This window comes from Eleutherodactylus coqui, chromosome 4, assembly GCF_035609145.1.
Source record: "Eleutherodactylus coqui strain aEleCoq1 chromosome 4, aEleCoq1.hap1, whole genome shotgun sequence".
In the NCBI taxonomy this organism is placed as follows: domain Eukaryota; kingdom Metazoa; phylum Chordata; class Amphibia; order Anura; family Eleutherodactylidae; genus Eleutherodactylus; species Eleutherodactylus coqui.
This window is the reverse complement of record NC_089840.1, coordinates 123,979,773-124,002,557: the sequence shown is the minus strand read 5'-3', so window position 1 is coordinate 124,002,557 and position 22,785 is coordinate 123,979,773.

Below are 22,785 nucleotides of genomic sequence, written 5' to 3'. Positions count from 1 at the left end.
GTGCTGGCCCTAAGAAACTGACAGTGTGCAACTGTTAAAGCACTGGACTTGAACATGGATCCCTGACTGGGCCATGCATGTGCCTATCATAGAGGTCCTTTTTGTAAATTAACCCTTTCACTCAGAGTTCGGGTCTACTAAAAACTGGAGGCTTGCATAATTGTCTGAAATTGGTGGGATATAGTTGTGCATAATCATACATCTATATTTTACAATCTCAGTAAAAGTCAGGGAAATATATCACCAGTGGGGTTTAGAAGCCGGCTGATTCCTAAATATACCAACATCTACTGTATTTTAACGCACAGGGAATATTAACCCCCTGGGTACTGGACCCCTTTAAGCTACATTTGCAAAATTGCAGAAAATACACAACATTGAGACTATGCGAGGTTTATACATACATTAGCGGCCCCACTTGCAGTTTAACCCCTTCCCCACCAAACCGTGTCATTGGACTGCAGGCTTTCTATATGCATATTTGGCCCCTGAAATTCTATAAACTCTATTACATACTGATAATAACACTCAAAAGGCTAACATTATATACCCAGTTTTCTATCTCTGAATATAAAGAGTGGACTAATTATCAGAATACAAGGGATATGGGGGGGGCGTGGCTAAGCCTGCAAGGAGGTCAGGTGTGCAGGGAATGAGCACCTCAACTGGACTCTCTGGAACTTGATATTTAGAGGTATCCCAGACTCTAATTACTACTGAGGATAAGGTAGAAGATCTCCAGAGTTTGCCAAGCTACAGGGAGAGAGTCTTAAAACCTTCCCCGGCTGCTCAGAACACTCGCAGCTTTGCGGGCCCAGCGTGGCAGGAAGCCGGGGGCTAAATTTTGGAGGAGGCAGAGGAGACTGCAAAAGAAAAAGCTGAAAACAAGCTGTGTAGCGAGCGCTGGGCTGCGGATAGGAGAGGCAGCTTACTGAGGGAGAAACAGAGCCTCCTGTCCGGGCACTGACATCAGGTAGAGGTAAGGAGGCTGGAAGTGGTGTCCGTGAACCCCTGCACTGCACTGAAGCCCCAGGAGCACAGAGTGCGGTCACTACACAGAAGTGCTGCTGCCGGCAAACTCACTCAAGATAAGTGAACTTCACACAGCAGGGGGGCTGACAGAAGGGAGAACGGAGCTGACTGCTGTGAGGGAGAGCAAGGGAAAGTGCACTGCCATTAAGATCTGCAAAGCAGGCTTGATAAGATAAGCTCCGACGCTCCCCACTGCCCCCCTCCTCACAGAAGTGTGCTGAGAAGCACTGAGTCTATCACACTCAGGACCCTGAGAGCAGACACAATCACAGCATTTACAGAGAAGTCAGCAGCTAGGAGAGAGGGGAGAATAAGAAAGCAGTGAATAAAAGAGAATATCATAAAGATTAAAACAAGAGGAGGAATAGGCTGGACAAACTGCTTAGTTTATAACAAGGTGCAGGCTGACATAGCTGCACTGATCCTCCATACTACACCCCCCTCCTTCTCCCCCCACCTTTCACCTCTAGAGCTCTCTTTCCCGCCATCACCCGGGGAGGTGTGAGAGGTAGGAGAAGATATAAAGAAAGAATCTGTAGAGCCTAGCTCTAATTTTTCCTGAACTCCAGAATTGGAGTTCTAAACAAACAATTTTGCCTTTAACTTTTCTTTCTTCTAAGCAAGCAATCTCCAGTAGAATAAGCTCTACCATACAACAAATTTTTCAGGACCCTCCTGCAGAGGGTCCGTCCTCATCACAATCCCTCCCACCTCCTCCTGCCCTCCATTACACCAGACAAGAGAGTATTATACTCTGAAAAAGAAAAAAAACAAAAACAAAACAAGAACACCATAATACTCTCCGCCATCGTGGCCCCGGAGGCCCTTGGTCCATTTGAGACCCAGCTTCATTACAAAAAAACAACAACAAAGAACAAAAAGGAGCCAAAAACACCCTCCTCAGGGAGAAATAATGCAGTAATCAACATGCACAAGTAATCATCCTGCGACGACCACCGAGACAAAGAGATTCTAGCGTAGCTTAAACATAAACAAAGAAAAGATGGGCAAACCTGGAAGTGATAAGTGCAGAGACGCTGAAGACACACCAAAAAGAAGCAAAAGCCAATCAGAAATAGATAAATACTTAAAAAAGACATTTCTCTCCAGCTGCACAAAAATTAAAATTATGCGCAAACCCCCCGGATCAAGACGCAACAGACTCCGACGCTGAGTGTGCATCAGTAAACTCTGACCAGGGCGAAGACCAAGACCGAGGCCCGATCTCCCTATCCTTTCTTAAAAAGATTTTGACACAGTCGCTCTCACCGGTCCTTAAAGATCTCGCCGATATCAAATCCGAAGTAAAGCATATTGGACATAGAGTAGAGGACCTTGAAACCTCCTACCAAGAATTAACTCAACATAGTGAAGCAGTCCAAAAAAATCTTCTAACCCAACAAGAACACCTAAATCAAGCCCTTTTGATGGTAGAAGATCAAGAAAACAGAACTAGGAGAAAGAATATTAGACTGAGAGGCCTACCTGAATCTATATTAAATGAAGCCCTTAAATCAACCGCCATGCAGATTTACCAATCCCTGCTAGGTAAAGAAAGGTTAGACAGCATAGTAATCGAGCGCATCCATAGAGCTCTCCGCCCACGACCTACACCATCGGCTCCCCCTCGGGATGTGATCTGCGGACTACTGAGCTACGTGGACACAGCTGCTATTCTTCAAAAATCAAGAGAGACATCAGAGATTCTTTTCGAAAATAACAAAATCCAACTCTTCCAGGACTTAGCTCCCAGCACTCTGGCCAAGAGACGCATTCTAAAACCCGTCACAGACGCCATGAGAGCAAAGAAATTACCCATTAAGTGGCTCTACCCCTTCGGTCTGGCCACTTTTAAAGAAGGACAGCAGATCACGATTAGATCCCCAAAAGACCTGGAAGCTGCATGGAAAAAGATGGGAATCCCTCCCATAGAGATCCCCTCCTGGATGCCCGTCCACATACAACAACAGATACCTCAACTCTCAAGAACAGAGGGATGGAACCTCAAATCAAAAGCCAAGACGCCCAGAAAAACCTGAATCCTGCCTGATGCGAGTTTGGGAATCTCTCATAACTCCCCCGGCGAGTAACTACGACTCAAGATCGAGATACTACATGGGAGTATCCTACTCTCAAAAGTTTATTACGATCCCCTCGCTTGTATTTCTTCTTTTTTCTCTCCTTTTCTTTTTCTAATTTACCATCTCTACCAGTCACCGGTCAAGACAGAGATTGAAAGTCTACAGAGGAGAATTTTTCAAGCAACGAGAGACACTGTACTTCTAACGGACCGGGTGACCAACAGAACTGTGAGTTGGGGGTACCCCCCCCCAAGGGGCTGTGTTTCCATTGTTGCTGGTTTTTCTACCCCGCTACACTCACCCCTGAACGGGAAAGACTTACCTCGCTAGGCGGGAGGATTGTTTGGCCTTCCTCTCGCTGGGATCCCTAGGTCCTGATTGGACATAAATCCTCTATATACTCTGGAGGTCGGGGCCCTGATGAGAGGGATGCATACACCTTAGCGAGCACTGGTACCCGCCTTCTGGACTTTGTCTTGTTGACTAGGAGAGGGTTAGCAGATAACCCCCTTCCTTACACATACGTCAGCTCGAATCTTCAGTACAATACGATATTATAGTTCTAAGCAAGTCTCGGTGGCATGCTCGAAGGTTATGGAGTGTGCCCACCCACCCCCCATTTACACGAGCAGGGAGAGGAGCCCTCACTGGCCCCCTCTTTTTAAGGCGCAAAAAAAGGCGCTGAGAGGTTCTTACCCCCGGTGTGGACCTTTCTCTGCTCGAGTTTTTCTACAATGTTCTACTTGCCGTCTTTTGAGGCAAGTACTGTATATAGTTCTTTTTTTCACTGTCAACGAGCTGACCTGCCAATTAATACTACTGTCTGTGAGCAAATTAAGACACATCAACCATCTGACATACACTCAACATGGCTAACATTAAATACACATCCTTCAACGTCAGAGGCATGAATACACCTCAAAAAAGGAGCCAAATATTCTCTTTATTACAAAAATTAAAATCAGAAATAGTGTTCCTCCAGGAGACTCACCTAAGACACAATCACATACCCAAACTCCCATCCCAAATTTACAATCAATGGTTCCACAGTACATACTCCTCAGCTTCTAGAGGGGTCTCCATTGCGATTGGGAAAAATATTCCATTCACCCCCACACTCCAAATAACCGACCCTAGAGGCAGATACATCTTTTTAAAAGGCACAATAGCCAATAGTAAAATATCCTTTGCAAACTTATATGCACCAAATCAAAATCAGATCCCGTGGCTAATCCGCACCCTGGGTAAATTTTCAGAACTAGCAGAAGGCCTGATGGTTGTAGGAGGTGACTTTAATGTTGCAATAGACCCCTCCAGAGACACTACCTCATCTGTGCAAACAATTCCACACAGACAAATCCGCAAACTAAAAAGCACTCTAACGGAAATGAATCTCCACGACGCCTGGAGAATTCTACACCCTGAAGATAGAGAATATACTTATTTCTCCCACGTTCATTCAACTTATCACAGAATAGATTACCTGTTAATTTCTGGAAAACACATTCAATCTGTTAGGGAGGCCGTTATCAGTCCCACTACAATCTCCGATCACGCACCAATATCTCTATCAGCACCAACACATAATCTCCCCTTCAGAGAGTGGTCCTGGCGACTAAACAACACATTAATAAGCAACAAAAAACACTGTTCCGAACTTTCCAGTAAATTCGAAGAATTCTTTGAAATAAACAGCACCCCAGATATCTCCCCCCCGATCCTTTGGGAATCACATAAAGCATTCATCAGAGGAGAATTAATAGCCCTGGGATCGGCGGTTAAAAAGCAGCGGGATAAGGAAATAGATTCCCTGTTAGCGCAGATCGCAAGCCTTGAGAATTTACACAGAAACTCCTTAAATAAAGATACTCTCCAGGACTTGAAGGATCTTAGAGAAAAACTCAAAAATAGCCTTAATATAAAAGCTGCAAAAACCCTTCTTTCCTCCAAATATAAGATCTACATGCATGGAGACAAAGGCTCTAAAACAATGTCAAAACTAATAAAAAAACAAAAAGAAAAAACTTTTATCTACAAAATAAAAACGAAACTAAACAACACTGCAACTTCAACAAAGGAAATTGCCAAGGAGTTCGAGGAATTCTACAAAGGCCTATATAACCTTTCCATTGATAACTTAATGGAAGACAACAACCATATCGCTAAATCAACATCGGCTTTTCTGGAAAATCTCAGACTACCTACACTAACTGAAGAGGACAAACTGACTCTACTTAACCCTATCACTATCTCCGAAGTAGAAAAAGTACTCAATTCCATACCCAATGGAAAAAGCCCAGGTCCAGACGGCCTACCAATAAACTACTACAAAACATTCTCCAGACAACTACTACCAAAATTCACGAGTTTATGTAATTCCCTCCTGTCGGGTTCAGGTCTCCCCAAACAAGCTCTGGAAGCTTTCATTACCCTGATCCCAAAAGAGGGTAAAGACTCAGAGCAATGCAGCAACTATCGCCCCATATCGCTACTAAACGTAGACCTTAAAATCTGGGCAAAAATCCTGGCCCAATGCATATCCCTGCTCCTAGATAAGCTTACACATCCAGATCAAGTGGGCTTTGTCCCACACAGAGAAGGAAAATTGAACACATCTCGCATTATAAATGCAATCCACTACGCCAGAAACAACAAAATACCACTAGTACTATTAGGGACTGATGCCGAAAAGGCATTCGATAGGGTAAGTTGGAACTTCATGGAAAACACGCTAATAAAATTTGGCTTTCCCAATCAATTTATTAAAGCCATTCTCACTCTTTACTCAAAACCATCAGCTAGAATTCAAGTAAATGGAACCCTCTCAAATCCTTTCCCGATTACGAATGGGACTAGGCAGGGCTGCCCATTATCCCCCACTTTATTTGTTTTAGTAATGGAGACCCTTCTACAGCAAATCAGACAAAATCCCAACATCCAAGGTCTGAAAGTAGGAAATACCATTCATACTACAGCTGCATTCGCAGATGACCTACTCATACTAATGACCAACCCAAAAACGGCCTTTCCAGAAATATCTAAAATTTTTGAACAATTCGGCAAGATATCAAATTTTAAAGTAAACCTTGGAAAATCAGAAGCCTTAAATATATCTACCCCAACCAACATAATTACGCCCTTACGGAAACAATACCCTTTCAAATGGCCCCTTTCTAATATTAAGTATTTGGGTATTTCTCTAACCGCGAACCCCTCCCAACTTTTCAAAGCAAACTATATCCCCCTTCTCAAGAAGGTTGAAAGCCAACTGCAACACTTCAATGTTCCCTTGATATCTTGGATGGGAAGGAAAAATTTAATATCCACCTACATTCTCTCATACATCCTATACACTCTGCGGACGGTCCCAATAGATGTTCCCCATCATTTCTTTACCAAACTACATCAACTTTTTACAAGCTTCATTTAGAACAAACGCAAACCCCGCCTGGCACTCATGTATCTAAATTTAAGAAAAAGCACAGGGAGGCTTCGGACTTCCGAATATATCCCACTACTACAAAGCAATACATATCGACAGATGGTTATCTCTAGTAGATAATAAAATAAACTCTCCCTCAATCGAGATAGAAAGATCCATGATAAACCAGAAGGGACAATATCTTCTTTGGTCCAATGACCCACCATCACCAAAAACTAAATTAATTAGACCAACAACAAGGGGAACAATCAGAGTCATATGCCACCTAAGAAACGAAAAGGGAGGTCACTCCAAACTGTCACCAATGACACCCACAGCATTAACCCCTTCAATATTAGCCAACAAACCAAAAAGAATGTTAAATCCTTGGACAAAACTAAACACTACAACGATATATGATATTATCAAAGGGGATAAAATCACAAACCTAGATCATATCAGCACACTCATTCCGAACACTCCCCTAAATTCCTTAGACAGGCTAGGCTTATACACCTCACTAAAAAAATTACAAACACAACATAGAGAACGACTGAGAGACCCATTGTGGTTTGAAACATACCTTTCACTACCTGAACAACCCCGGAAGCTCATGACACACCTATATAAGGGCCTGTTATTAAACACCTCATTTGACAAACCATGGTTCCTTAGAACCTGGGAAAAGGAACTCGGGATCAACCTGGATAAGGAAGACACCACAAGAGTCCTTAATAGCTCACATGGTTTCTCTCAGTGCGTTAGAATACAAGAAAACTCTTACAAAATTCTCACTCGTTGGTATAATACACCAGTCACACTCTTCAAAGCAAAGCTAACTCCAACAGATGTGTGTTGGAGATGCGAATCACACAAAGGAGATATGACGCATATACAGTGGCATTGCCCAATCATTAAATCTTTCTGGCAACAGATCACTACTCACATAAATAAAATATGCGGTACCTCACTCACTCTCACTCCTGAGGAAGTGCTACTATGGCTACCTTCCAGACAGCTAATCCCCTCAAAAAGGCACCTTCCTACAACACTCATTACGGCAGCAAAACTTCTTATACCGCTACACTGGAAAAAGAAAACAGTCCCTACTATATCTCAATGGAAAGACAAAGTATCCCAAATATATCGGTTCGAAGAGATCGCTGCATGGGAATCAGGCACAAGAAACAAATTCCTACTGACCTGGACACCATGGATCTTATCCCAAAAGAACATACCATAAAGGTCTACTCCACTTAAGCTCGCAGACCACACACTTAAATAGTGTAACGCAGTTAATTAGCGAAAGCAGTAACCTCTCGTTGACAGATCTACACCGTTTACACCCCCTCCCTCCCCTTTCCTTCTTCCCCTTTCCTACTCATTTGATTTGTTTATTTTACTATCTATGACTTCTTGTGGCAGTAACGGAGACACTAGGCTACACTAGAGATTCCTCATTCAACATTAAACAAAACCTAGCAATCTACAATCAACGGTTTGGAACCGATCAAGACTTGGAAAGTCAATGCCAACCTCATACCACCTGGCACTCCCCACAGCTCATGCGATATGAGCTACTAGTTTAGCAACTCCGAACTCACTCAACCACCAAGTACACACAACTTGAGCCATTACTCACACAGCCCCTCTATGGAATAGAGCACATAATATTGTACACACACACACATTCGAAACACCCCATAGACTATTACTGCCTCAAGCCAAATAAGCCTAGTGACTGCCAAACTGCATAAACACAATGTTCACAGGACCTGCGTGTCCTATATTTGATGATACACTGTACTGAGTATACTCTGTTCTCACCCACTGCTTCAACCCTTGTTTTAATGACTTTCAATAAAAAAAAAGATTGTTTAAAAAAAAAGAATACAAGGGATATTTTACTGTAACAAAAGTACATACTGCGCATTTTTTTTAACTTTCTGAATAAAAGAGTATTTCTCTCTGGGTCCCTAGATGAGGGGGATTCCTAGAGAAGCATAGTAAGGTTTTCTCGCCCTCATCTATTGGACCATACCCATTTAGCGGTTGAAGGTGACCATCCCATATACCACATAAAAATCAATTTAGTGGTTGAATGGTCGGGTCCAGACAGGGGGTACGGTCACAAAACAACAGGTACCACTTGGAACTAGGGGGCATCTGATTCTTATCTATATCAAAACCCCTAGTCTCCCTATCTTGTCCTATATATGTTGGTCTGTCCAGTTTTTTGATTTTAAGGATCTACAATAAAGTTAGTAGGTTTTAATAAAATGTCTTCACCGGTGAATAGTGTGAATAAAGTCTAAAACCAAAGTAAAATATGGACCTATTTTGAGCTAAGACCACCATGTTACAGATTTGTATGGCATGGATCCATGATACAACCAAGATCATGAGGCTTTTTCTTACAACTACATAATCAATGCATCTCACACTGAATCTCATTTTTTAAATTTTTTTATGGCATTCTGCAGTTGCTGCTTTTCAGTATCTCCAGCTACAGATTCAATCTGCTGCTAACGTCCACAGAGTTCAGTTAAATCATATATTTTTATACTTCTGTTGAGACTCGCCACAATTACTGAATCTTTGCAACAGCTTCAGCTATTTTTTTCCTTTGTAGAAAATGCCACTCTCAGCAAATGCTGCATATTACATAGAGTTTGTTGTTTTGCAAACAGCATAGAATTAATTCAAAGCTATTTGGAACATAGCTTTTCCAAGATTTTTTTCTTCTCTCATTGCCATTGATTGCACAGTAAAATGTCTTTAATTACCAGGTTAAATATCCCGGTACAACTGAGAAATATCACAAATTGTTCTGAGTTCCCTGTACTGTAATAATATTGGAGAGAAAAAGCTGTAGAGCTTTGCTTTTCTCTCTCTCGCTCTCATTTTTCTCTTCCTCAAATCTTTGTGTGTACTTGCTAATTTTGCATATAATTAATTATTTTAAAATTGGCTAGTTAGTTAATTGAAACCAGTTTGCAATTCAATTAGCATTTAGATGCCAATGTCGATGTTAGAATCTCTGGTGAATTCATTAGAGAGCTGGATGTTTCAGATACAAAATACATGTATTTATAGACATACTCTTATCAACCACAATAAATAGTGTCCTCATCCTTTACAAGACTTTTAATTAATACAATTAAAGTCATTTTTGAATAAAGAACATTTCATTAAGAGTGCTATTACGCAAGCGATACCTGCCGTTGCTAACAGTTGCGTTTCAGCGCTAATTGCAGAGCTGCACTTGGACTTGTACTTGCTTGGGATCTTTTACTCAGAACGGGAATTATTCAGTGTGGACATTTCTGCGTCACAATGTTATCCCTATGGGGCTTGAATTCCGCACTTGTTAAACTTCATGCATCTTTACTTCAAAACCACAAGATTTAATTAAGGACGTCTTGTAGAATTGTTGTTGTGGATTTCTAACATACAGGAGACGTAATTCCTGAATAAAAGTCTGCTTAAAAGAATGCAAGAAATTCCACAAGATGTTCTGCAAAACATATACTGCAGTTAAAAATGCAATAAAATCCACATCAATTGACAAAATCCACAATTACGCAATTCCAACCTGGTTGGTGAGCATTTGATAGCCATCCCTATTTGCTCAGCTGCAAAATCTCTCTAAATTTTCTCTCGATTTACATCCAGAGTTGGAAGAGCTATGCCTGCCCCATAGTTCCATTAGCGTAGATGGGGGCATATCTGAGAACTGGTCTTATTAGTCATAAAGTGGCGGGATTATAAGTATCCAAGCCCGCAGAGTTTTTAATCCAGGTGATAAGGCTTCATTCACACGAGCGTATATCGGCCCTGTTTTCACCGACCGAAATACGCTGCCCATCTGATGCATTGGTTTACAATGGGCATATTTCCGTGGTGGGCGTATTCCGGTGGTGTAAAAACAGCTGGCAAAGATAATGCATGCGGTGCACATTCTGGTTGGGCATTTTTATGCAGGACAGGAAAGATAGATCAGGAAATATCTTTCGGCCTGAATATAGCGGCGGCTTCCATAGATTCCTATAGGAGCCTATGTGAACTGCCGAAGAAGGGAGGTGGGAGGGAGTTTAGCAGCATGTCTGCTAAACTCCCACCCACTTCCCTCCTCTTCTCCGCCTCTTGTCGTCTTTTTGCAGCCGTCAAGGGGCAGAGAGGGGGCGGGAGCTTAGCACACTAAACCCTGCCCTGTCCCACCCCCTCCCCTTGCCAAGAGTCGGTAAGGGGGCGGAAAGGGGGAGGCAGTTTAGTGGAGCTAAACTGTTTCCCCCACCTGACAGTATTCTGGGATCAGCATATACTTGTTGGACCCTGAACGGGTGCACAAGCAGAAGAAGCAGCTATGACTGGTGTTTTTATAATAAAAGAGTTTACACTCATCCCTAAACCTCAGATGTTGTTGAACCAGAAGAGATTTGAGCTTTATTTTGACAGTAGCCAGTCAGCGAGTAGCAAGGGCAAATAGTTCTGTTTATGCAATGCTTAAAATGTATGAATCAGCTGCAGAACACTGGAAGGCTTAAACAGCCATTCACGCCACTTGTTTAATTAAACTGCCATGCAGGACACACTTCAGTTTGTTTCTCCCACTGTAAGGGCAAGGAGGTGGAGTCAAAGGCATTGGTTGTTAAAAAAAGGTCAGTATTCATCTTAAGGTCAGTCGCAGATAACACATACTTTAGGAGGTTGTAATTTAAGACCCATTTACATGGAGCGATGATCGCTCAAAGATCGCTCAAATAACAGTTTGAGTGACAGCTTTGAGCAATCATTTTGCATAAACTATTAAGTAGCTACTCAGCTACTTAATAGCTTATTAGCGTGCAAATGAAGCCTTTAGCTGAATGCAGTTAATAGCCGGAGGGCTATTAGGTCCATTCGGCTCCTTTGTTCTCTGACGGGAAACAATGCTATCAGCACTACCCGCGGAGAACTGATAAGACAACAATTTTTAGGTTGACCTGAATTTAATGATCAGCTTGCAGTGCACGAAAAATGGGCGTGCATTTAGACACAACGATTGCAGCTCAAACTATTGTTTTTTAGCGTTTTTTGAGTGATCATTGCTCCGTGTAAATGGGCATTAAGTTGTTATGTCCAGGGACAATGCAAATGATCCGACCATATCATGTCATCATTGGAGGCTTCTGGATGCCACGATAATGCATGGTGCCAAGTAGAAAGTGGTCAATATGGCTGTAGGAATTGTGTGGATGGAAAAAGAAAGAATAGTCTGTAGTTTGGGGGTGGAGAATCCTCCACCCATCCATAAATTGGAGGAAATTTAACAATTTCCTAAGGCAGCAGAGCTGTTGTGCGGGGACAGTGCAGCATCCGCTCTAGGAATTTAATGAAAAGTTGAAGTTTCCATCCACTAGCAACACCCCTTCTTGAAAAATCAACCAATAGATTCAGGAGGGAACAGCAGTCCACGACCTGCAGATGATTCGTTAGATACCAATTTGCGATGGTACAGGCAGATGCATTGATAGTCAGCTTTAGGAAAATGTAATGACCCTGTGGATTTGTTTTAAAGTTAATGAGAAAGTGGGCTAAAGATCTATGCAAGGCAATTGACACTTCCCCGGGTCTTGAGAGAGGATTGGCGCTGTGGAACTAAACAAGGTAATACGGTATCTATTCCAAAGCTCGGCACTTGCCTAAATTTAAAATGAGTCTCCTAGAGGAGCAAGACGCCTTATTTGTGCATATGATAGATAACTTGAGATCTCTTCTGAGGTACATTGAAACCATGCACATTAAGAGACCCGAATTTGAAAGGCACTATGAGGAAGGGGAGAGAGGAAAAAAAGGAGGGTAGAGTGAGAGGAGGAGAGAGTGGAAAGAGACGGAAATAAAGTTAGAGCAGGAACTAGGGAGAGCAAACTAACTTTTGGGATGGGGAGGTAGAGGATAGAACATACAGGAAAACAAACTTGAGACTAAATAATCACACTAGCTCTTGAGTGTGCTTTCAAAGTGGGTAGCAAGCTTTCTGTCAGAAGAGTCTCTCTCTGCTTCGAGAAAAGGCCTAATAACTAAAAAGGCATTAATAGTAAATATAAAGAAACAGAGTGGGCAACAAAATACAAAGTATGAAGGTGCAAAGCAGCCTGGGACCCTATAGAAAAACATAACCTATGCCTCACACTCTTTCACTAGGAACACCGGAAACCAAAATAAGATGACAATAGGCATTAAGGGTGCTTATGAACATGCACCCTGAGTGTATTTAGATATTCTTGAAGAAAAAAATACATAAAAAGGTGCACCAAAAGTAAGGTAACCTGCACTCTAAAGTAAGTGTAGGAAGCATCACCAAAAGTACATGGTCACAAGTATCCTAGCAGAGGGTGATACAGATAAGACAACTAAATGTTATAAAGCTCCAACAAACTAGTCATATAAAGTTCAATGCATCAGTTGGAAATGCTTTAGGGACACCTACCAAAGGAGAGAGGAATAAATGCCTCAGGCAAATGGTGAACTAAGTGGCATTATATTAACTCTGGTACTCTCCCTTCAGCAGTGCCTGGGTTTTTGTTGTGGGTGAGGGGGCAACCCTTCTGGTGGGGCCAGTCGATGATTTCTACAGCAGAAAGATTAAGACCAGAAAGATGGGTGGGGAAATTGCCGTGGTAGTGTAAAAGCTGGATTCATCTTTCATATTAGAACTGCAGAAGAAAAAGAGAAAATCCAGGAATATGACAATTTGTGTTGGCATAGAACATACAGGAGGAGTCAGAAATATTTTTCTCTTTGGGAGAGTAACACCAAAAGATTTGGCAAGAAGTGAATGCTTGCCCTGGTATTGCACTTGTCCCATCTCCCATGCTTTCTTCATGATCTTCTCTTTCAGTTGGTACTCTACATATGATGTTTTATGGGTAGTCAGGTTCTGTGGGTTTTGAGCCAAGAGACCTGTGTGCACGATCCAATTCCAGAGCAGAATCTAAAGGATTCCCCAGGACAGTGTTAAACATGTGACGAAGAGTGTCTTCAAGGCAGTGCTGCTCAACCATTTCTTGGGCACCCTGCACTCTCATGTTGTTTCACCCCATGACCTATTCTCAATATTATCCTGCAAATCAGCTGGATACTGGAGCTGATATATGGGTATGGCTGGAGACGAGGCAATCATGGGCATCTGTTTTAGTGGAAATGGGTTAAGGAAGCTTCCATAGTGGTCACTCTCTATTCTACAGCATCTATGTCAGCGCTGACTGTGGACAATTCCAATCTGGAGATGTATGCCACCATTTCCTACCTAGTGGGTATAGCACATACATGACAGCTAAGATCTCTCAGCTCCTCCAATGCTCCTGCTTGATTGGGAAGTTCAGCAGGGAAGGAAACCACCACAGTGAATAAGAGGCCACTGATGGTTGGCATTCAGAGAGTGAGCCATTCTCATGTGTGGGGGATCCTGACAGGAAGAGAAAGGATATAGAAGAGCCACATGGGGAAGGAGGACAAGGCAGACAAAGGGCAGCAGCTATTTGCATTTCAGGGGCCCGGTCACTTTCACAGGGGATATCCAGAGGAGCAAGCAGCAAATTATTGCTGGCAGCTGAAGACAGGGATAGCTACTGTTCTGCTTAGTCTCATGCAGATGGTGCCATTGCAGCTGCTGTTGAGATGCCCAAAGACTAGGCAGGTGCTGGTGGTGCAGTAAAGCTCGGAGGACTGGTGGTGCAAGGTGCCCAGAGTTAGAATCCATGGCGGGGTCACAGCTATAAGGCACAACAAGGCTGTCTGCAGAAGAGGCTAGTGTTGGGTCCAGAGCATTTGTACGGCCATGTGAGATTCAGCTTGCAATGTGTCTGCAGGTGACTGTTTTGCAAGGTCACACTTGATGCCAAGGGAAGCTGTGTTCAGTACCAGAGGATAGGTGAAGTGGAGGGCCTTCTTCTTTCTATTACCCATTTGGAGGTGTTATAATACCTAACAGAGGGTGAAAACGGCCAAAATCTTTAGGCGGGAACAAGAGCAGGAAAAGTATGCATCTTCAAACTTCCATAGCCAGACCATGTTCTCAAGACTGGTAATTCAAATGCTAGTATTAATATGATTTCACCTGCTGCACAATGCCCGTAGTACATGAAGAGGCACATGTATCTTTATATACTGTATCAGTGTATCATCCACATAAGCAATGGGATTTCACACTGGCCACACTGTGGGCGAAAATCGCATGAGTGAAGAATACCCACAATCAAATCGTGGCCAAAATTTGCGTTTTCTCGTCCATTCACATAAGTAGCTGTGGCATATATATGCCCCTGCCTGGAAAACCCTGGGTCAGCATAAATCCTCAGAATTACTTCTAATGGCTCAATAGAGCCAGCTGTCATATTTTTGCAGCGTTAGATGCTGCTAAACACCCTACCACTCCCTTTTTCGGCAGCTCCCATAGAAGCCTATGGGGACCACCAGCATATATCAGCTGAAAGATAGGGCAAGACCTATCTTTTCCGGCCACGTATAAAATCAGCCACCGTATTCGGTCACCAATATACTATCTTTTCCGGCACAACATTTTTATGCGGCTAAAAATCGGTCATCTGAATGAATGCATTGGAATCCAATGCTTCAGATGGTCGTGATTTTTAAAATTTGTGTGAAGGAGGTCTTAGGTGCATCTCAGCTACTCTGTGTACCTGTATAGAAATGTAAGTGAGGTCCAACCTGGTGTGCATATCTGGTATAATTTCTCATGTAAATTAGACATAAATGTGTCACTTTGATTTGAAGGTATGCTGCCATCCAATAGGTGGCGTTGCAGAGGTATTGTTCCATTTTCCTTATTTGCATACATTACCCAGAGGAGAGTGCATGGCCATATAAGTCTCTTTACTAACCTCTCAGGTGTCTTCTCACACCCCTTCAGGGTGCTCTCCTTGAGAAGAGACAATGCCATCCCTTTACCCACTCACCTCCTAGGTGTCTCCACACACTTTTCAGTGCTCTCCTTAAGAAGAGGCGACACACCTCTTGACTCAATGTTCTAGAGTTTACCCACAGTCCTTCTCTTTATCCACATACTTTCCCATCCCCTGGCTGAAAGTTCATGTCTTTTTTCAAGCATACGAACAATGTTACTATGCAATAAACTGTTCCCTTAGACATAAAACCATACATGACTGTTTAAGGACTATGTGCAATGTGATATCTATTATATATCAATAAAGGCTTAACAAAATCATGTTTTTAAGAGATTTCTATACAGTGATATGGTAAGTTCTCTTGTCACATTAAACAATTTGAAGTTGACTGAATGAGATTCCCTTATTGAGGTTATTAAATGGAAGTCTTTTAAGTTGACATTTTCCTTTTGGAACAAACACATCAGAATTGATGCTTGATAACAAGAATATCTCGGCAGAGTAATGTAGGGTTATTGTTTGTAGAATTTATTTTCTCACATGTTAGTTCAGTCTTCAGTGAACTTACATTGTCAATACTGCCAAACTTTGTATAATTAGTTTGCTTTTTTCTCATGATGAATCAATATTGCACACTGCTCAGCAAAGTTTAAAGTTGTATTGTATCCTATTAATTTGTACTCATAGTTGTAAATTACTCAGGATGACGAAAAGGAAAAAATGATTTTGCAGAAAGACAAAGCCAAGACAATTCAGTAATTGCTGCAACAACAAATTAGGCTGTTCCTGATTTTGTTGAAAACCTATAATCTAGCCAAAGTTTTAAAGTTCATAATTGGAAGAAGGGCAAATAATACAAATGAGGCCACAATAAGCCTTCAATAGAGATGAGCGAGCACCAAAATGCTCGGGTGCTCGTTACTCGGTATGAAATTTTCGCGATGCTCGAGGGTTCGTTTCGAATAACGAACCCCATTGAAGTCAATGGGCGACTCGATCATTTTTGTATATCGCCGATGCTCGCTAAGGTTTCCATTTGTGAAAATCGGGGCAATTCAAGAAAGTGATTGGAACGACACAGAAACGGATAGGGCAGGCGAGGGGCTACATGTTGGGCTGCATATCAAGTTCCCAGGTCCCACAATAGCGGCAAGAGTGGGCCCCCCCCTCCCAACTATTTTTACTTCTGAAAAGCCCTCATTAGCAAGGCATACCTTAGCTAAGCACCACACTACCTCCAACAAAGCACAATCACTGCTTGCATGACACTCTGCTGCCACTTCTCCTGGGTTACATGCTGCCCAACCACCCCCCCCCCCCTGCACGACCCAGTGTCCACAGCGCACACCAAATTGTCCCTGCGCAGCCTTCAGCTGCCCTCATGCCACACCACCCTCATGTCTATTTATAAGTGCGTCTGCCATGAGGAGGAACCGCAGGCATACACTGCAGAGGGTTGGCACGGCTAGGCAGCGACCCTCTTTAAAAGGGGCGGGGCGATAGCCCACAATGCTGTACAGAAGCAATGAGAAATCCAATCCTGTGCCACCTCCATCTGGAGCTGCACACGTGGGCATAGCAATGGGGAACCTATGTGCCACACACTATTCATTCTGTCAAGGTGTCTGCATACCCCAGTCAGACCGCGGTTTTTTATAAATAGTTACAGGCAGGTACAACTCCGCAATGGAAATTCCGTGTGCACCCACAGCATGGGTGGCTCCCTGGAACCCACCGGTGGTACATAAATATATCCCATTGCATTGCCCATCACAGCTGAGGTAATGTCATGTTAAATGCAGGTGGGCTTCGGCCCACACTGCATGCCCCAGTCAGACTGGGGTTCTTTAGAAGTAGACACATGCAGTTACAACTCCCTGTGGACCCACAGCATGGGTGGCTCCCTGGAACCCACCGGCGGTACATACAGTAAATATATCCCATTGCAGTGCCCAGCACAGCTGATGAAATGTCAGCTTTAATGCAGGTGGGCAAAAAATTAATTGGATTCTACTAATGTACCTCAGAAAAATTGCCCATGCCCAACCAAGAGGGCAGGTGAAACCCATTAATCACTTTGGTTAATGTGGCTTAATTTGTAACTTGGCCTGGAGGCAGCCCAGTTAAAATAAAAATTGGTTCATGTGCAAGTTTCAACGCTTTAATGAGCATTGAAACGTATAAAAATTGTTTACAAAAATTATATGACTGAGCCTTGTGGGCCTAAGAAAAATTGCCCGTTCAGCGTGATTACGTGAGGTTTCAGGAGGAGGAGCAGGGAGGAGGAGGATAAATATTATACACAGATTGATGAAGCTAAAAGGTCCCCGTTTTTGATGGTGATAGAGAACGATGCTTCCATCCGCGGGTGCAGCCTACATATTGTTCAGGTATCGCTGCTGTCCGCTGGTGGAGACGAAAAGTCTGGGGAAATCCAGGCTTTGTTCATCTTTATGAGTGTAAGCCTGTCGGCACTGTCAGTTGACAGGCGGGTACGCTTATCTGTGATGATTCCCCCAGCCGCACTAAACACCCTCTCTGACAAGACGCTAGCCGCAGGACAAGCAAGCACCTCCAGGGCATAGAGCGCGAGTTCAGGCCACGTGTCCAGCTTTGACACCCAGTAGTTGTAGGGGGCAGAGGCGTCACGGAGGACGGTCGTGCAATCGGCTACGTACTCCCTCACCATCCTTTTACAGTGCTCCCGCCGACTCAGCCTTGACTGGGGAGCGGTGACACAGTCTTGCTGGGGAGCCAGAAAGCTGTCAAAGGCCTTAGAGAGTGTTCCCCTGCCTGTGCTGTACATGCTGCCTGATCTCCGTGCCTCCCCTGCTACCTGGCCCTCGGTACGGCGCCTTCTGCCACTAGCGCTGTCGGATGGGAGTTTTACCATCAGCTTGTCCGCTAGGGTCCTGTGGTATAGCATCACTCTCGAACCCCTTTTCTCTTCGGGTATGAGAGTGGAAAGGTTCTCCTTATACCGTGGGTCGAGCAGTGTGTACACCCAGTAATCCGTAGGGGCCAGAATGCGTGTAACGCGAGGGTCACGAGAAAGGCATCCTAACATGGTCAGCCATGTGTGCCAGGGTACCTGTACGCAACACATGGCTGTCCTCACTAGGAAGATCACTTTCAGGATCTTCCTCCTCCTCCTCAGGCCATACACGCTGAAAGCATGACAGGCAAGCAGCATGGGTACCCTCAGCAGTGGGCCAAGCTGTCTCTTCCCCTCCTCCTCATGCTCTTCAACGTGCTGAGATATAGACAGGAGGGTGCTCTGACTATCCAGCGACATACTGTCTTCCCCCGCCTCCGTTTCCGAGCGCAAAGCGTCTGCCCTTATGCTTTGCAGGGAACTTCTCAAGAGGCATAGCAGAGCAATGGTGACACTAATGATTGCAGCATCGCCGCTCACCATCTGGGTAGACTCCTCAAAGTTTCCAAGGACCTGGCAGATGTCTGCCAACCAGGCCCACTCTTCTGTAAAGAAATGAGGAGGCTGATTCCCACTGCGCCGCCCATGTTGGAGTTGGTATTCCACTATAGCTCTATGCTGCTCATAGAGCCTGGCCAACATGTGGAGCGTAGAGTTCCACCATGTGGGCACATCGCACGGCAGTCGGTGCACTGGCAAATTAAACCGATGTTGCAGGGTGGCAGCGTCCGTGTGGGACTTGCGGAAATGTGCGCAGAGCCAGCGCACCTTTCCGAGCAGGTCTGACAAGCGTGGGTAGCTTTTCAGAAAGCGCTGAACCACCAAATTAAAGACGTGGGCCAGGCATGGCACGTGTGTGAGGCTGCCGAGCTGCAGAGCCGCCACCAGGTTACGGCCATTGTCACACACGACCATGCCCGGTTGGAGGCTCAGCGGCGCAAGCCAACGGTCGGTCTGCTCTGTCAGACCTTGCAGCAGTTTGTGGGCCGTGTGCCTCTTCTCTTCTAAGCTGAGTAGTTTCAGCACGGCCTGCTGACGCTTGCCCACAGCTGTACTGCCACGCCGCGCAACACCGACTGCTGGCGACGTGCTGCTGCTGACACATCTTGATTGCGAGACAGAGGTTGCGTAGGAGGAGGAGGAGGAGGAGGGTGGTTTAGTGGAGGAAGCATACACCGCCGCAGATACCACCACCGAGCTGGGGCCCGCAATTCTGGGGGTGGGTAGGACGTGAGCGGTCCCAGGCTCTGACTCTGTCCCAGCCTCCACTAAATTCACCCAATGTGCCGTCAGGGAGATATAGTGGCCCTGCCCGCCTGTGCTTGTCCACGTGTCCGTTGTTAAGTGGACCTTGGCAGTAACCGCGTTGGTGAGGGCGCGTACAATGTTGCGGGAGATGTGGTCGTGCAGGGCTGGGACGGCACATCGGGAAAAGTAGTGGCGACTGGGAACCAAGTAGCGCGGGGCCGCCGCCGCCATCATGCTTTTATAAGCCTCTGTTTCCACAAGCCTATACGGCAGCATCCCCAGGCTGATCAATTTGGCTTTGTGCACGTTTAACGCTTGAGCGTGCGGGTGCGTGGCGGCGTACTTGCGCTTGCGCTCAAACACTTGCGCTAGCGACGGCTGGACGGTGCGCTGAGAGACATTGGTGGATGGGACCGAGCACAGCGGAGGTGAGGATGTGGGTGCAGGCCAGGAGACGGTAGTGCCTGTGTCCTGAGAGGGGGGTTGGATCTCAGTGGCAGGTTGGGGCACAGGGGGAGAGGCAGTGGTGCAAACCGGAGGCGGTGAACGGCCTTCGTCCCACCTTGTGGGGTGCTTGGCAATCATAAGTCTGCGCATGCTGGTGGTGGTGAGGCTGGTGGTGGTGGCTCCCCGACTGATTTTGGAGCAACAAAGGTTGCACACCACTGTTCGTCGGTTGTCTGCACTCTCAGTGAAAAACTGCCAGACCTTTGAGCACCTCGGCCTCTGCAGGGTGGCATGGCGCGAGGGGGCGCTTTGGGAAACAGTTGGTGGATTATTCGGTCTGGCCCTGCCTCTACCCCTGGCCACCGCACTGCCTCTTCCAACCTGCCCTGCTGCTGCACTTGCCTCCCCCTCTGAAGACCTGTCCTCAGTAGGCTTAGCAAACCAGGTGGGGTCAGTCATCTCATCGCCCTGCTGCTCTTCCTCCGAATCCTCTGTGCGCTCCTCCCTCGGACTTACTCCAATTACTACTACCTGAGTGATAGACAACTGTGTCTCATCGTCATCGTCCTCCTCACCCACTGAAAGCTCTTGAGACAGTTGCCGGAAGTCCCCAGCCTCATCCCCCGGACCCCGGGAACTTTCCAAAGGTTGGGCATCAGTCACGACAAACTCCTCCGGTGGGAGAGGAACCATTGTTGCCCATTCTGGGCAGGGGCCCGGGAACAGTTCCTGGGAGTCTGCCTGCTCCTCAGAATGTGTCATTGTAATGGGGTGAGGAGGCTGGGAGGAAGGAGGAGCAGCAGCCAGAGGATTCAGAGTTGCAGCAGTGGACGGCGCAGAACTCTGGGTGGTCGATAGATTGCTGGATGCACTTTCTGCCATCCACGACAGGACCTGCTCACGCTGCTCATTTTCTAATAAAGGTCTACGACGTGGACCCATTAATTGTGAGATGAATGTAGGGACGCCAGAAACGTGCCTTTCTCCTAATCCCGCAGCAGTCGGCTGCGATACACCTGGATCAGGAGCTCGGCCTGTGCCCACACCCTGACTTGGGCCTCCGCGTCCTCACCCGCGTCCACGTCCTCTAGGCCTACCCCTACCCCTCAGCATGGTGTATTACCAGTAGTGCAGAAACAGAACGCTGTAATTAAATGTGCCGCTTATTGGCCTGTGGTTGGAGGCTGACTTCGCTTACGGAACGCACAGCAGAGCCAGGAAAGAATTTTGCGCAAGCCCGCTGTAACACTTAGCTGGCTGCGTAATAATTAGGACTACTACCCCCAGCAGAGACGCAGTACAGTCAGGACGGTCACAGGCAGCCCAAATATATTTTTTTGGCCCAAATTTTCTTGGAAAAGCCCACTGCCTATATACACAGTATATGTCTTTCACGTTTTTCACTGTCCCTGCCTCATCACTAATGGCCCTATACTATGTAAAATTACTGCAGACTGAGGACGCAATGCTCTGCACGGCCGATATACAAAAAAAAATGTGCAACACTGCAAAAAGCAGCCTCAACAGTACTGCACACGGTCAGATGTGACCCTAAGAAGGACCGTTGGGGCTCTTGAAGCCTAAAATCACTCCTAACACTCTCCCTATAGCAGCTCCAGCATCCGCAGCATTTTCCCTGAGCTATGTCAGAATGCATCTGTGGCGAGCCGCGGGAGGGGCCGATTTATATACTCAGGTGACACCTGATCTCGCCAGCCACTCACTGCAGGGAAGTGGTACAGGGCTTGAACGTCGCAGGGGGAAGTTGTAATGCCTTCCCTGTCTTTCTATTGGCCAGAAAAGCGCGCTAACGTCTCAGAGATGAGAGTGAAAGTAACTCGAACATCGCGTGGTGGTCGCCTCGAGTAACGAGCATCTCGAACACGCTAATACTCGAACGAGTATCAAGCTCGGACGAGTACGTTCGCTCATCTCTAGCCTTCAAGGCCAAAGCTAATTTAAGCTTCCGGGATCAGCATACTTTTACATTTTTGTTTCCTTGCATTCAAAGTATTTGTTTTTTCTTCTTTCATTGATGTTTTTGTATGAGGACTTTTTTTTTGCAAGATAGGTTGTATTTTCAAATGCTTTTATTGTACATATTCATTAGGTGTTAGCATTTAGTATTTTTGTAGGGATGTAAAAAGAACAATGTAGTATAAAGAGATGAATGAAGTGTCCCCCGAGCTGTCCAATATCAATCAGCTGCTATTCAGGACACTAGTAAAATCCTTTCCCCTTACTAGGTAGATATTAGACGGGTAGATAGATACTATATATCAATAGATAAGAGTTAAATGCCTCTCAGTTTTCCAGAAAAGCTGGGTGCTGAAATATCTTAGAAGTAGACTGCAGCGATGGTTGTTACACCCCCCTCCCCTTCCCCAGTGGATCTATGATGTCCTATAGCCCTGCTGAAGCCAGAGCCAAAAAATGTTTATATTAGGAAATAAGGAGAGGAAACAGGCTTCACACCCCAGTGACTCTTCTCCTCCCACTGGTCCAAATGGTCGTAACCAGGCCTAATAACTTTTGGAGGCAAAGTTAACAAAAGGACGTGCCCTCAAGTCAAAGAAAAAATGTAATTTAGAAATCATTAAAGATCTGTATGTCGCAGCCCGCTGACAAGGATATTTTGTAAAATGTTGCATCACCGTGAAAAAGATGCAGAGACTCCCATCTTTGACAGATGTTCAGGAACCGAGAATCACG